Source organism: Meriones unguiculatus, chromosome 7 (genome assembly GCF_030254825.1).
Source record: "Meriones unguiculatus strain TT.TT164.6M chromosome 7, Bangor_MerUng_6.1, whole genome shotgun sequence".
Taxonomy (NCBI): domain Eukaryota; kingdom Metazoa; phylum Chordata; class Mammalia; order Rodentia; family Muridae; genus Meriones; species Meriones unguiculatus.
Genome location: NC_083355.1, coordinates 17,259,175 through 17,272,247, shown reverse-complemented (window position 1 = coordinate 17,272,247; position 13,073 = coordinate 17,259,175). Strand labels below are relative to the sequence as shown.

The 13,073-nt window shown below is 43.0% G+C and overlaps 1 protein-coding gene across 5 annotated transcripts in view; it reads right to left on the bottom strand.

The window, feature by feature from the left end:
• Kansl1 (KAT8 regulatory NSL complex subunit 1) overlaps positions 1-9,282 on the bottom strand; it is a 126,144-nt gene extending 116,862 nt beyond the window's left edge. Inside the window, exons 1-2 of one of the 5 annotated variants that reach the window (XM_060386568.1) lie at positions 9,256-9,282; positions 7,289-7,404 (exon numbers count right to left, since the gene is read on the bottom strand). The gene's annotated coding sequence lies outside the window, so the exon portion shown is untranslated. Of the gene's footprint in view, positions 1-7,288; positions 7,405-8,394; positions 8,676-9,255 lie in introns of those variants that run through there. The other 4 variants (XM_021631872.2, XM_060386566.1, XM_021631877.2 and 1 more) reach the window with 4 other exon arrangements.
• Between the last annotated feature and the right edge of the window lie 3,791 nt (positions 9,283-13,073).

Here is a 13,073-nt window from a genome sequence, read left to right as displayed (position 1 = left end):
TGAAATTATTTATTTTGAATACCTTTGGTTACTTATCTGAATAAAAATATTTTTCATATGTTTCTTTCATATTTTCTTTTTATAGCTTTTTGTTTGTTTAGGGTTTTTTTGTTGTTGTTGTTTCGTTTTGCTTTAGTTTTGGTTTTTTGAGACAGGGTTTCTCTGTGTAGCCTTAGCTGTCCTAGACTTACTTTGTACACCAGGCTGGCCCCAAACTCAAGACTGCCTCTGCCTCCCTGAGTGCTAAGATTACAAGCATGCATCACCTGAGACCAGCTTTTTGTGAACTTTCATCATGTTCTGTCATTAAATCTTTTACTTTCTCTTGATAAACTTGAAAATCAGTTGAGATAAAGCCACATGAGTAACTTTGGCTCCCCCTGCTGGTCAAATATAACCATGCTCAAGAGGCAGATAAATGGATACAAATATTGCTACAAACACCATATACACACAGTGATAAAGTTCTTTGTCTCTAAACTTATACTTAACATGTTCTAGAGAAAAGGAGGGCAAAAATCACTCATTAATGTGTAAGAACAACTGTAATAGTTCCTTACTAAATATACTAGTTGGCTAGCATTACAGGTCTACATTATTAATTTCTCTATACTTTAATGTGAAAACATTCTGGTTACCTTTTGACACTGAGTTGTCATCAAAAGTAAATATATGCAAGGGGCTGGGAGATATATATATATATATATATATATATATATATATACACACAGACATATATCAATAATACAGTGAAGGTGAAGGTTCAATCGTCGGTACTGGGGAGAAAAAATAAAAAGGAGAGGGAGGGGGCTGACAGTGAAGCTTGGTGGTGGAGTGCTTCCCTAATATGCATTAGGTCCTAGACACCACAAGAAGGTAACTACTGATTACCCTCATCCCAAAGGTGCTTACATTTATCAGACTGGACTTTGTTTACTTTCAAAGAGATGAAGAAAGAGTGGAAGTAGATATAACTGATTCAGCTTTTCCACTGATACCCTCCTAAAGATATATTCCACTGTGCCTGGGAGACTGAAGTGGGAAGACCACAAGTTAAGAGGGCACCATGAGCTGCACAGTGAAACCCAAGCCAGCGTGGCCTGCCAATAAAGAGGTTAGGTCCAAGTCGGCAATGTCCTCAGACAACCCACTCCAGACACATTTACTAAGTGCAAAACAATGAAAATTTAAAAATTAAAATAAAATAAATAAACAAACAGGGCTGGAGAGATGAGTCAGAGGTTAAGAGCACTGGCTGCTCTTTCAGAGGTCCTGAGTTCAGTTCCCAGCTCACAACCATCTATGATGAGATCTGGCACCCTCTACTGGTATATATGTAATAAATAAATAAAATAAATCTTACAAAACAAACAAACAAACAAGAGCCAGCCTTTGCTCTGAGAGAACTTATGAACTACACAAAGTAAAAGAGAAACAAACTAGTGGGCACTAGTGGGTTCATCATATGGGAAGGAGGGAACTAAAAGTTGTCTCTCTGACCTTCCCATGTACACTGTGACAGATGTGCACATGCATGCACATACACAATAACTAGCAACTTAAAAATGAGTAATTCAGGGGCTAGGGAGATGGCTCAGTGGTTAAGAGCACTGGCTGCTTTTCCAGAGGACTCAGGTTCAATTTCCAGTATCCACATGCAGCCCACAGCCCTCTATAACTCCAGTTCCAGGGCATCTGACACCCTCACACCAATGCACATAAAATGAAATAAATTATTTTAAAAATGAATAATTCAAACATAAACCTGACATTTAAAAAAAATAAAGTGGAGCTAGAATGATGGCTGAGAGTTTAAGAGCACTGACTGCTCTTCCAGAGGTCCTGAGTTCAGTTCCCAGCAACCACATGGTGGCTCACAACCATCTATAATGAGATCTGGCGCCCTCTGCTGGCATGCAGGAAGAACACTGTATATGTAATAAATTAAAAAGATAAAAGCGGTGGCTGAAGTGGCACAAGACTCTCCAGAGGCCTTCCATACCCCTGACTTGAGTGACTGGATGGACACTGATACCAACGTCAGGGTATGAATATAGGAAGAGGTTGTACTTGCAAAAATAAGTAATGAGAACTTTTTAAGAGTTCACTTTGTTCCAATGTCATAAAGACATCTAATACATTAAATACTTATTTTTATATAATACTTATTTTATAAAATTAAAATATAAAGATACCTAATTGAAAACATCAAAGAAGTAATTAAAATTAGAAATCAGAAACCTAGTCAGAGCTAAAAACAAAACAAAGCAAAACACACATTTGCAAATCATCAGCATACAGACAGAAAGTGATTTACAACTCACTTCAGATTCTGATTTCCTACACAGAATGCGAAAAGAAAAAAATCAAAATATGACACATGATTTTTTAGAAGAAAAAAAACAAAACAAAACAACAAAACTGAGGACTAAAATGTAGCTCGGTAAGAAAGATGCTGTTAGGTGCAGGGAGCTCTGGGTTGGGCTCATTAGCACCACAGCAAAAACAAGGCATGGTATGGTAGCTCCTGACTATAAATAATCCCAGCACTCAGGACCTAGATCATACTCAGCTACATCATAAGTTCAAAGCCAGCCTTGAGCTACCTCATACCCTATCTTAAAAAAAAAAAATTAAAAATTATTGGGGACTGAAGCAATATAGCAGCAGTTAAGAGTACCTGCTGCTCTTACAAAGGACCCAAGTTTGATACTCAGCACCCATATTGGGTGAGTCCCAACCACCTGTAATTCCAGCTCCAGATCTGATGCCTGCTTCTGGCCTTCACAGGCACCCGTACACATGGCATACACAAACACACAAGGCACATACATAAATAAAAACTTTTTAAATTGTTTAGGGCTGGGTGTGGGGGTGCAAGCCTTTACTCCCAGCACTCTGGAGGCAGAGGCAGGTGATCTCTGTGAGTTCCAGGACAGCCTTGTGGTCTACAGAGGAAGTTCCAGGACAGCTACTTTCTATATAGAGAAATCCTGTCTCAAACAAACTAACAAAACTAGTCTTCCCTCTTATCCAGACACAAGGGAAGATGTAAGGAATTATCTGTTAGTTTTTATACTTATTTTTAAATTTTATTTTCAAATATTTGGATTGATTCAAACAACAATAAATATAAAAATGGCTCATGCCTTTAATCCCAACACTCCGGAGACAAGCATAGTTCTCAGTTCAAGGCCAGCCTACATAGAAAGTTTCAGGCTAGACAGGACAGCACTGAGAACTTGCCTGAGAAAGAGAGAGAAAGAGAGAGAGAGAGAGAGAGAGAGAGAGAGAAAGAGCGCCAGCAAGACGGTTCAGCAGGGAACATCTCTTGCCATTCAAGCCTGACAATTCCTACAACACACATAACGGTGCAAGGACAGAACAAACTCAACAAAGTTGTCCTCTGACCTCCACATATGCACTGCAGCAGCATCAGACATAAATCATCACAACAAAATTCTTTCTGGGTAAAAGACAGTGTTTTAAGTCTCTTTCCCACTCTTGTCTTTCCTAGACCAACAGGTAACCAATGCCATTAGATATCTGTCTAGTCTTTACATTGGGGATCTGCTTGCCTCAGCCTCCCCAGTGCTGGTATCATAAACACATGTTTTTTCTTAATTTTTAAAATATTTCATATACACACCCCAAAACCATCTCTCTTTCTTTCTGTAGGCACTAGAGATTATACCCAGAGCCTCACATGTTAGACACATCACTAACTATAGCATAAGCTTCCTTTTCAAAACAAAGTAGGCTGCCAGAGTGACATACATCCGTAATCTCAGCACTTGGGAAATAGAGGCAGGAGGATCAAATATTCAAAGCCACTTTGGCTACAAAGCAAGTCTGAGGCTAGCCTAGGTTACATGAGATCCTATCTCAAAAAAGAAAAGCCAAAACACAACATTTACATACCACATCTACTGTTCTGTATCTTGCTTTGACCACTTCACTATATCAATCTTCTTATAACATATTGACTATGCTTGTATTCCATCCTTTTGCTTGTCCTGGTGTTTATTACTTTCTTTCATCACAGGCCAGTCTAATACAGAAGGTGCCCAATAGCCACTAATAATTGCCTGAAATAACTGGTGGTGACTTCATGTCAAACACCAAGTACCACTTTCTATCATCTTCATTTTCTTTTCTCTAACTCACCTAACTCTCTTCCCTGCTCCTCTCCCACCTTACCCAGGCCAAACCCTGACAACCACACCTAGAGATCATGTTTAGCCATAGCTAGCAAAATTCAGGCTTTTAAAAAGGTGAGGAAAAAGCTCTGACATAGAGTAAAGAGAATAAATAACAACTTCCATTAGCACTTCTGATTGACAGAAATTTATTAGAGCTCTGAAGTTTATTTTTCCTTTATTACTTTCATTTCTTTGGTACTGTGGCTTGAAAATGGTCAAGATGACACTTTTTAATACCATTTTCTAAATGCATGGAAACAAGTGCATATTCAGGTATGACATTTAACCAACTAGAGTACATTCTAAAATGAGATCATTGGAAGCTGCAGACAGGCTCAGTCAATGTCATACCACACAGGCACGAGAACCAGCTTCAGATCCCTAACCCCACACAAGGTCAGGAACAGCAGCATGCAGCTCTCTCCAAACACGAGGAGGTGGAGGTAAGAGCCCTAGCTTACTGGCCAGCTAGCCACACAAGCCTATTTGATGAACTCCAGGTCAGTGAGAACCTGTCCTAAAAATACAGTGGACAGCAACTGAGGACAACACCCAACATTGCCCTCTGGCCTCCACACACACATATGTTTGTATTCATACACACACATTTATTTCACATATTCATACAAATATATACAGACATATATACATACACCATACATGCATTAAAAAAAAAAAGGTTAGTAAGATACCTCAAAGGCACTTGTAAAGCCAAGTATTCCAACCTGAGTTTGATCCTCAGAACCACATAAGAGAAGGAAAGTTGACTCCCCCATGTAAGCTATGTGCACAGTCAGAAATAAACTAAAAAGAAAAATTTCGACCAGGCGTAGCAGCACACGCCTTTATTCCCAGCACTCAGGAGATAGAGGCAAGCAGATCTCTGTGAGTATGAGGCCAGCCTACTCTACACAGTGAGTTCTAGGCCAGCCAGGGCTACATAAAAGAAAAAAAAAAGCAAAATTGATTGATTGATTGATTGATTGACTAATTAATTAATTGGTTCAATTAGGGACCAGCAAGACAGCTAAGCATGTAAAGATGATTACTTGGGAACTGGAAAGATGGCTCAATGATTAACAACACTGGCTGCCCTTCCAGAAGTCCTGGGTTCATTTCTTGGCACCTACATAGTAGCTCACTCAGAACCATCTATAACTTCACACACATTCATGGAGGCAAAACACCCATATACAGAAAATGAAACAATAATTTTAAAATGTTAAAAAAAAAAAAAAAAAACACAACAAAAACAACGCAGCGGCACAAGCCTGCAATCCTAGCACTCTAGAAGGCAGAAGCAGGTGTATCTTCAGCCTGGCCTACAAAGAGAGTCCAGGACAGCCAAGGCTACAAGAAAAAAACCCATCTCAAAGAAAAGTAACTCCAGACCAGATGGTGGTAGCACACACTTTTAAGCCCAGCACTTGGGAGGTACTACACAAAGAAACCCTGTCTAGAAAAAACAAAATTAGATTAGATTAGATAGATATAGACAGACAGACAGACTCCAATCTGAAAATACAGATCAAAGGATTAGCAGGGAACATAAAACTAAACACCACATAACCACCATCTCAAGTAGTTAACAGACAATTCATACACACTATAGGCCACTGACTTTTGGTCTGTATTCCTGTCATGCCAAAGGACTCTGGTCCAACAGTGGGGGTTACAGAATTATAATACCCCAGATTTGCCAAGAATTTGAGGTAAAACCTTAAACACTATACATCATCTTTAAAAACTAGGCCTCAATATATTTGATACCTTAAAACAAAAGAAACTTGATCATAGAGGCCAGCAAGTCCTGGCACAAAACAACTGTTTAAAAGTAGAAACACAATTATACAAGGTCTTCCAGTTCCCAGACATTCAGAACTTCCGGCTGTGTTTCCCCATTCAACCCTTCCAACTGCACTGGGGAAAAACTGTGTCCCTTGGATCCCTTTACATTAATGTAAGCAGTCATTATCCAACAACAGTAGCCAGAACACACATAATGAGGATAAGATCCGGTCTGCATTACCTGAAGATTCCCCAAAAGCCCAAATATTTTAGGTTACACAGACTGCATTATTCTGATTTACCCACTTGGATATTCTGAAATTCCACACAGCAGATCACCACAAAACAACTTAACTATGCCATTATCTAACTCTCAAGGAAGGAGAAGCTGACAGAGGACTCCTAGCGCTACTTATCATTTCTTGTTCTTTCCTCTCACTTCCTCACTTCCTATAGCTTTGTCCTCTGCTTAGCCCTGGAGAGTTCTCTGAACAACAGATCAGAAAGAGCCACAAGAGACTTAAAGAACAGCTACCAGGGACAGCCTTTTTTTATCAAATGGTTGCCTGTCCAAATTGCCCAAATGAGGTGCACCCTGCAAAAGGAAAGGGCACAATGCCCACCTGGTGGAAAAACATCGTGTAAGGAAGGGCTCATGCACTGGCCTAGGGAGCAGCAAGACATCTGAAGAGTCGTACACATAAACCTCAATATATGAAATGTCAGGGTAAACAAATGGTTAATGACACATCTTTTGTAACACATGAATCAGCTACTGATTTGCAAAAGTGGGGCACACCCAACTTCATATGACTCTAAAGTACCTGTGAAAATGGACCTCAAAGTCTGAACTGACAACCCATCTACCAGGTTTGGAACAGAATTTTACAAGTACGTAAGCTGTAATATGTTAAAGTTACAAAGATGAACTCATCATTATAATGAAAATTAATTTAAGAACTTCATTAATATTTTAACACCATTAATCAAAGAACAGCAATAACACAAATCCTAAGAAGCTAATAGTTCTGAGGGTGAGTATCCTGTAAGGTAACTGAAGAGACTCAAATTCTAAAACATTCTACATAAGTCTAGACACAGTGGCAAATACCCATAATCCAAGCATTTGGAATGTAGAGGCAGGAAGTTCATTAAGTTAAGGCCATTGCTCAGCAACCTAAAAACTTCCAGGGCAGCCTGGACTACAATGAGACACTGTCTCAAAACACAAATAAAGAAACAAATATACTTGATCCTTAAATATGCATATGAAATGACGAAAAGTGAATACATCTTACCTTAAGAAGCACCCACGTAGCATTCATAGTGTCAGGAATATCTCAGACAACTCAGAAATAAGCAGGAAGAGACTAAGTAATTCCCTCAGTTACCACGGATGAGGAAGTAGGAAGATCTGAAAGGAAGATTTGTCTTCACTTAGATGGAAAACAATCTAGAATATGTAAATAGCTTATTCCACCTGGGAAGAAAGCACGTTAAGGAGGAACTGCAGCACCATCCTAAAAAGTGCACAAGCGCTGGGAGTGGCGCACACCTTCAGTCCCAGGCCTCAGAGGAGGCTGAGGCAGGCGTTACCTGAGTTCAGCAGCAGCCCGCTGCACACGGTGAGTTCTGTGCCGGGGAGGCTACTTACTGAGATGGTCTCAAAAAATAAAATAAAATAAAACGGTAAAATAGACAATTCCCATTGTAGAGGGCATATGTGTGTCTCTAAATGTGTGCAGAAATGTATTTTACATCAAAAAAAAAAAAAAAAAAAAAAACAAATTCTAAATAACAGAAAATTGCTTATCAAAGTATCAGAAAACCAAAATCCCAGAGGAAAGAAGCTATTACTCCCAGAGTATTTCATACGCACTATTGAAAATGATTTTTTAAAAAACCACCCGAAAAAGTCTGCCACTACCTTTTTCTGGTAAACTAGAAACCTCTCTGACAATTCCAGTGTCCTAACTTTCCTTAAAATTAAATTTCAGGCTAGGCGGTCAGGGAGGCAGAAGCAGGGAGGCAGAAGCAGGCGTATCTTTGGGAGTTTGAGGCCAGCCTGGTCCACAGAGTGAGCCCAGGACAGCCAGGGCTACACAAGAAAAGAAAGAAAAAAAAAAAAAGAAAGAAAGAAAAATTAAGTTTCAGAGCTGATTCTACATAGAAAAGAAGGAAGGAAGGAAAAGACCCTTCTTTCCCGGAGATCTTAAAAAGCAGACCAGAGGAATTAATTTCGAAGATGGAGGGTGTTAAGTTTGCGGGGACTTAAGAATGGACTAAACGACCCCTGGGAGGAACCTTTAGTCCTAGGCCTGAATGAAAATTCCAGCTTAACCAGTTACTGCTTCACTTAAAATGGAGGCTTGCCCGAGTTGGAACACAAAAATAACACACTCACCTCTTTAAAAATAATTTCATGAAATCTAGAGTCGAGGGCCCCGTCTTAAAAACGAAATAGAGCTCTGGAGCGGGTCTGCTCTGTCCCTGCGTTTGTCACTCGGGCTCGGAACACTTGGCATCACTTTGCCTACCGCTCGTCGGATTTGGGGGTGGGGACCGACGGAGTTTGACTCTTGACCCGACTCTCGGGCGAGCCTGAGCGCCCCCACCCGACCCCACCCCGCGACGCGAGCCCCGGCTCCACGGGACCGCGGGGCCCGGAGCCCAGAGCGCGCGAGCGCGCGCCCCTCCCCCGCCGCGGACCCTCGTCCCGGGGCCTCCCCCACCCCCCCGCGGCCCGCGACTCCTCCGGCCCGGCCCCCATTGTTAGGAGGGGGCGGCCGTGGCCGGGCTCGCGGCCCGGAGCCCGCGGCCGTGGCGGGACTCGCCTGAGGAGGGGGCGGCCATCGGGATGCCGCTTCCCGTCCCGGCCGCCGCGGTCCGTCCCACCTCCCTCGGCCTGGCGCCCCGGGGCTACGCTCGGCGCACGCCCTCCCTCCCCCCCCTCCCCGGCCCCCTCGCCTCCGGCCCCCCGGTCCGCCGCGGCCCACGGCCCGAGGCCCAGGCCTTGAGGGTGGGCGCCGGCCGGGGGTCCCCGCGCCCCACACACGCGTCCCCGCGTCCTCAGCCCGGCCGCCTTCAGGGCCCGCGGCGGCGCCCGCTCCCGCGACCCCGCAGCCTCCCGCCGCCCCGCGGCGGCGACCCCCGCGGCGTCCCCGCGTCGGGGCGCCCCCCTCTGCGCCGCCATCACCCCGACCCGCCGCGCCCCCACCCCCCGGGGCAGCAGTGCCAACGGCAGCTCCCCCGGCCCCGGACCTACCTGCACGGCTCAACCAAGCCTAGAGTGAGGGGCGGGCAAGCTTCCGCCCTCCTCTGTCTCTCATTGGCCAGCCCAGGGCAATTCTCGAGCGCCATTGGCTACGAGTGGACGTCTGTCAGCGCTGTGGGGCGGGATGGGAGGGGGGGAGAGATGCTGGTGCCTCGGCGTCTCTGTCTCTGTATCTCTCTGTCTCTGTCTCGGCCCTAGGAAAGGAGAGGCTTGAGCCGGTCGGAGCTGGAAGGGGGCCTAGTGGGAGAAATCAGGAGAGGAATCCCTACAGTGCTTCACAGCAGTCCACCACTCAACCCCTGGCCTCAGTCCCTCGGGTCCTGTTCTCTGTCACCCCCAACCCCTGCCCCTCACCCTTCCAGGTTCTTCATCCAGGAAGCGATGTGATGAAAACCCGGCCCGGAAGGCCATAGGGAGAGATTTTGGATATGTACATAAAATATACACATATAAATGTTTATTTAGAAAGTCAACCATATTTGAGGTCCTGAGGGCCTGGAAAGGCCACACATCTCACAGACCAGGAAGGAATTGAGAGAGAACTGAGTCAAAAATCACTCTCAGAGATGGTAACCTCCCAGGATGAGATGGAGTAGAGTACCCTGCAGGCCAAGGAAGAGGAAGACTTCATCTCGGGCTCATCTGTAGACACTGATTTTCGCACCATTCATAAACATTCCAACTAAAAATATATATTAATATATATTAATTAGCAGAGCGTGATGGCATACGATTGTGATTTTAGCACAAGAGACTAATGTAGAACGTTATTAACGTTGAAGAGCAAGCCTAGGCTACAAGGAGACTTTTTTTTTTTTTTAATTTTAAATCGGGCCACAAAATCAGAAACAAAACGGTTATATAGGAAAATCAGGATAACATCCACCTTGAAGTGGAGAATCTCAGTTTTAAATTTCTTCAGTTTCAAATACCAGTAATAAGTGAGTTCCGAGGAATTCCGTAATACAGGAGAGAGTAAACAATCCACAAATGAGGAGCTGACACGCTAATCAATCGACTTTCCCAATTCTTAAAACACCACACACCTAGCTCAAATAATGGCGAAAAATAATGGCGAAACAGCGTGAAAGCAGAGGAGCAAGGGTCCATTGAAAAACAATACCAAAACTATGAGAGCACCTTAGGTCCTGAGGCTACTTAAAGGACAGTCTTTAGGCCCTACTAGACACATTACAGTACAACTAAAAAAAAAAAACACCCCCTAAGTCAGAAGCCTTAATTTTTTTTAATATTTATTTTTACTTTTGTACATTAACCTTTTGTCTGCCTGTGTGAGGGGATTGGATCCCCTGGAACAGGAGTTATAGACAGTTGTGAGCTGCCATGTGGTTGCTGGGAACTGAACCCAGATCCATTCAGAAGAACAGACAGTGCTCTTAACCACTGAGCCATCTCTACAGCCCAAGTCTTAACTTTTTCAGACTTAGCGACGGGTAAGAACTCTCTCAGAACGTTCTTAATCACATCAAATGTGTATAGGAATCCAGAGGAAGCAGGCCAAATATACACTGGCGGCTCATCTGGGCTGCAGAGAAATCCAAAGAAAACTAAATACAGTTTGTTTTCTAAAGACATTTATTTTTATGTGTCTGAGTGTTCTCCCTGCATGTATGTAAAGTGCATGTATGAAAAGTACAGGCCTGGTGTCCTCAGAGGCTAAGAAAGAGCACTGGTCCCTGGAGTAACTGGAATTACAAAAACTGCTGGAGCCATTGTGTGGGTGCGGGAAACCAAACCTTTGTCCTATGCAAGAGCAAGCAAGTGCTCTTAACCAAAAAACCACCTCTCCAGCCCCTAAAATACAGTTTTAGAACAAGCATCATGGTACGTGCAGTTGATCAAGGACCTGGAAAACAGTTATAAAGAAACACAAAAATTGGGCTGGAGAGATGGCTCAGTGGTTAAGAGCACTGTCTGCTCTTCCAATAGGACCCGGGTTCAATTCCCAGCACCCACATGGCAGCTCACAACTGTCTATAATTCCAGTTCCAAGTGTCTGACACACTCACACCAATTTATATAAAATTAAAAAAAAAAAAAAAAGAAAAGAAAAAAAACACAAAAATTTCAAAATTTTTTTAATTATAAAATTAAAAAAAAAAAAAAAGAAAAGAAAAAAAACACAAAAATTTCAAAAGTATTCCTAAAAATATATAGTAGCAATATAGGCATTTTAAAATAATAATCAAGGAATAATTAATTGAATGACCACTGTAACTTTAAAGTCATAAGTGAACCATTTTTTTTAAGAAACATGAAACAAATGCCGTACACTATGAAGCTGGTGACAAAGCCATGGGATCTGCTGAAACTGCTAAGGTTTGCTGTCTCCATTCACAACTGGAGAAAATGCTAATTTTCTCTAGAATTAGAGCAAAACTTCATGGAGTTCCTAATCTGCGGACCAAAAAAAAAAAAAAAATCACTAAAGAAATTATCCAATGCCAGATGCAGTGGTGCACGCCTGTGATCTCAGCACTCAGGGAGGAGACAGAGGCAGGCAGAGGAGCTCTGTGAGTTTGAGGCCAGCCTGGTCTACAAAGTGAGTACAGGACAGCCAAGGCTTCACAGAGAAAGCCTGTCTCGAAAAGCCAAAGAGAGAGAGAGAAAAGAAAGAGAGAAAGAAATCGAGCTTCATGCTGGAGAGATGGCTCAGCAGTTAGCTGCTCTTCTGGAGGACCTGAGTTCAATTCCCAACCCACATGGCAGCTCACAAGTGTCTGTAACTCCAGTTCCAGGGCTCTGACACTCCCTCACACAGGCAAAACTCCAATGCACATAAAATAAATTGCAAAAGAAAAGAAAAGAAAAGAAAAATAAATTATCCTCTCCCCCTTCCGTGCCCTGTCCTCTCCCTTTCTGGTTCCCACTCACACCTGCAGATGTCTGACATCCCTGAGACACAAAGGACAAAGGAGTAGATGAGAGGAATGTGCAGATGCGCTGAATAAAAGATAAATATGCATCTTGTCTTTCTTCAGAGATGAAGAAAGGGCTGAGGGAAGAGTCCGGAGGGATCACTTGCCTAAGGTCAGAGGGACCGAGGGCACTGGAGGCATGTCGCAGACCTATAATTATGAGGAAAGAGAGCCTTGGATGGGATGTCATTAATTCCCAAGAATAACAATAACAAGGAAACATCTTGAGCCAGCTATGGTGGTGTTAGAACCCCTGCACTTGAGAGACCAAGGCAGGAAGATCTCAATTGGAGACTACCTTGGGCTACATAGCAAGACCTATCCTTATCTTACTTTATTCTTGATTCTGCCTTTTAATTAAAGAAGACGTTATGAATCTGAGAGGAAGTAGAAGGGACACAGAAGAAATTGGAGGAGGGAGACATGGGGATGAGAATGATATAAATACAATTCACATGTGTGAAATACTTAATTTTTACAATAAAAAGTCCTCTGTCAGTTAACATTTTCTTAGTTGATTAATTCCGCTTAGACGACCTTCAGTGAAGCTCCTTGCTTCCTGTCTACAAAACGGGGCAGATCGGGGGTAGAGAGGTGGCTCCCTGGTTTAGAGTACCAGCTGCTCTTGCAGTGGACCTGGGTTCCGTCCCCCTCACCGACATGGTGGCTCACAAGCATCTGTAACTCCAGTCACAGGGAATCGGATGGCCTCATCTGGCTTCCAAAAGCATGTACGTGGTACACATGTACATGCCTACATGTAGGCAAAAACTCATACACATACAACTAAATCTTCTTTTTTAACTTACTGGGTTAGGACTGGATTATCTAGCATATCTAGGGTCAATCCTCAAAACTAACCTATACAAT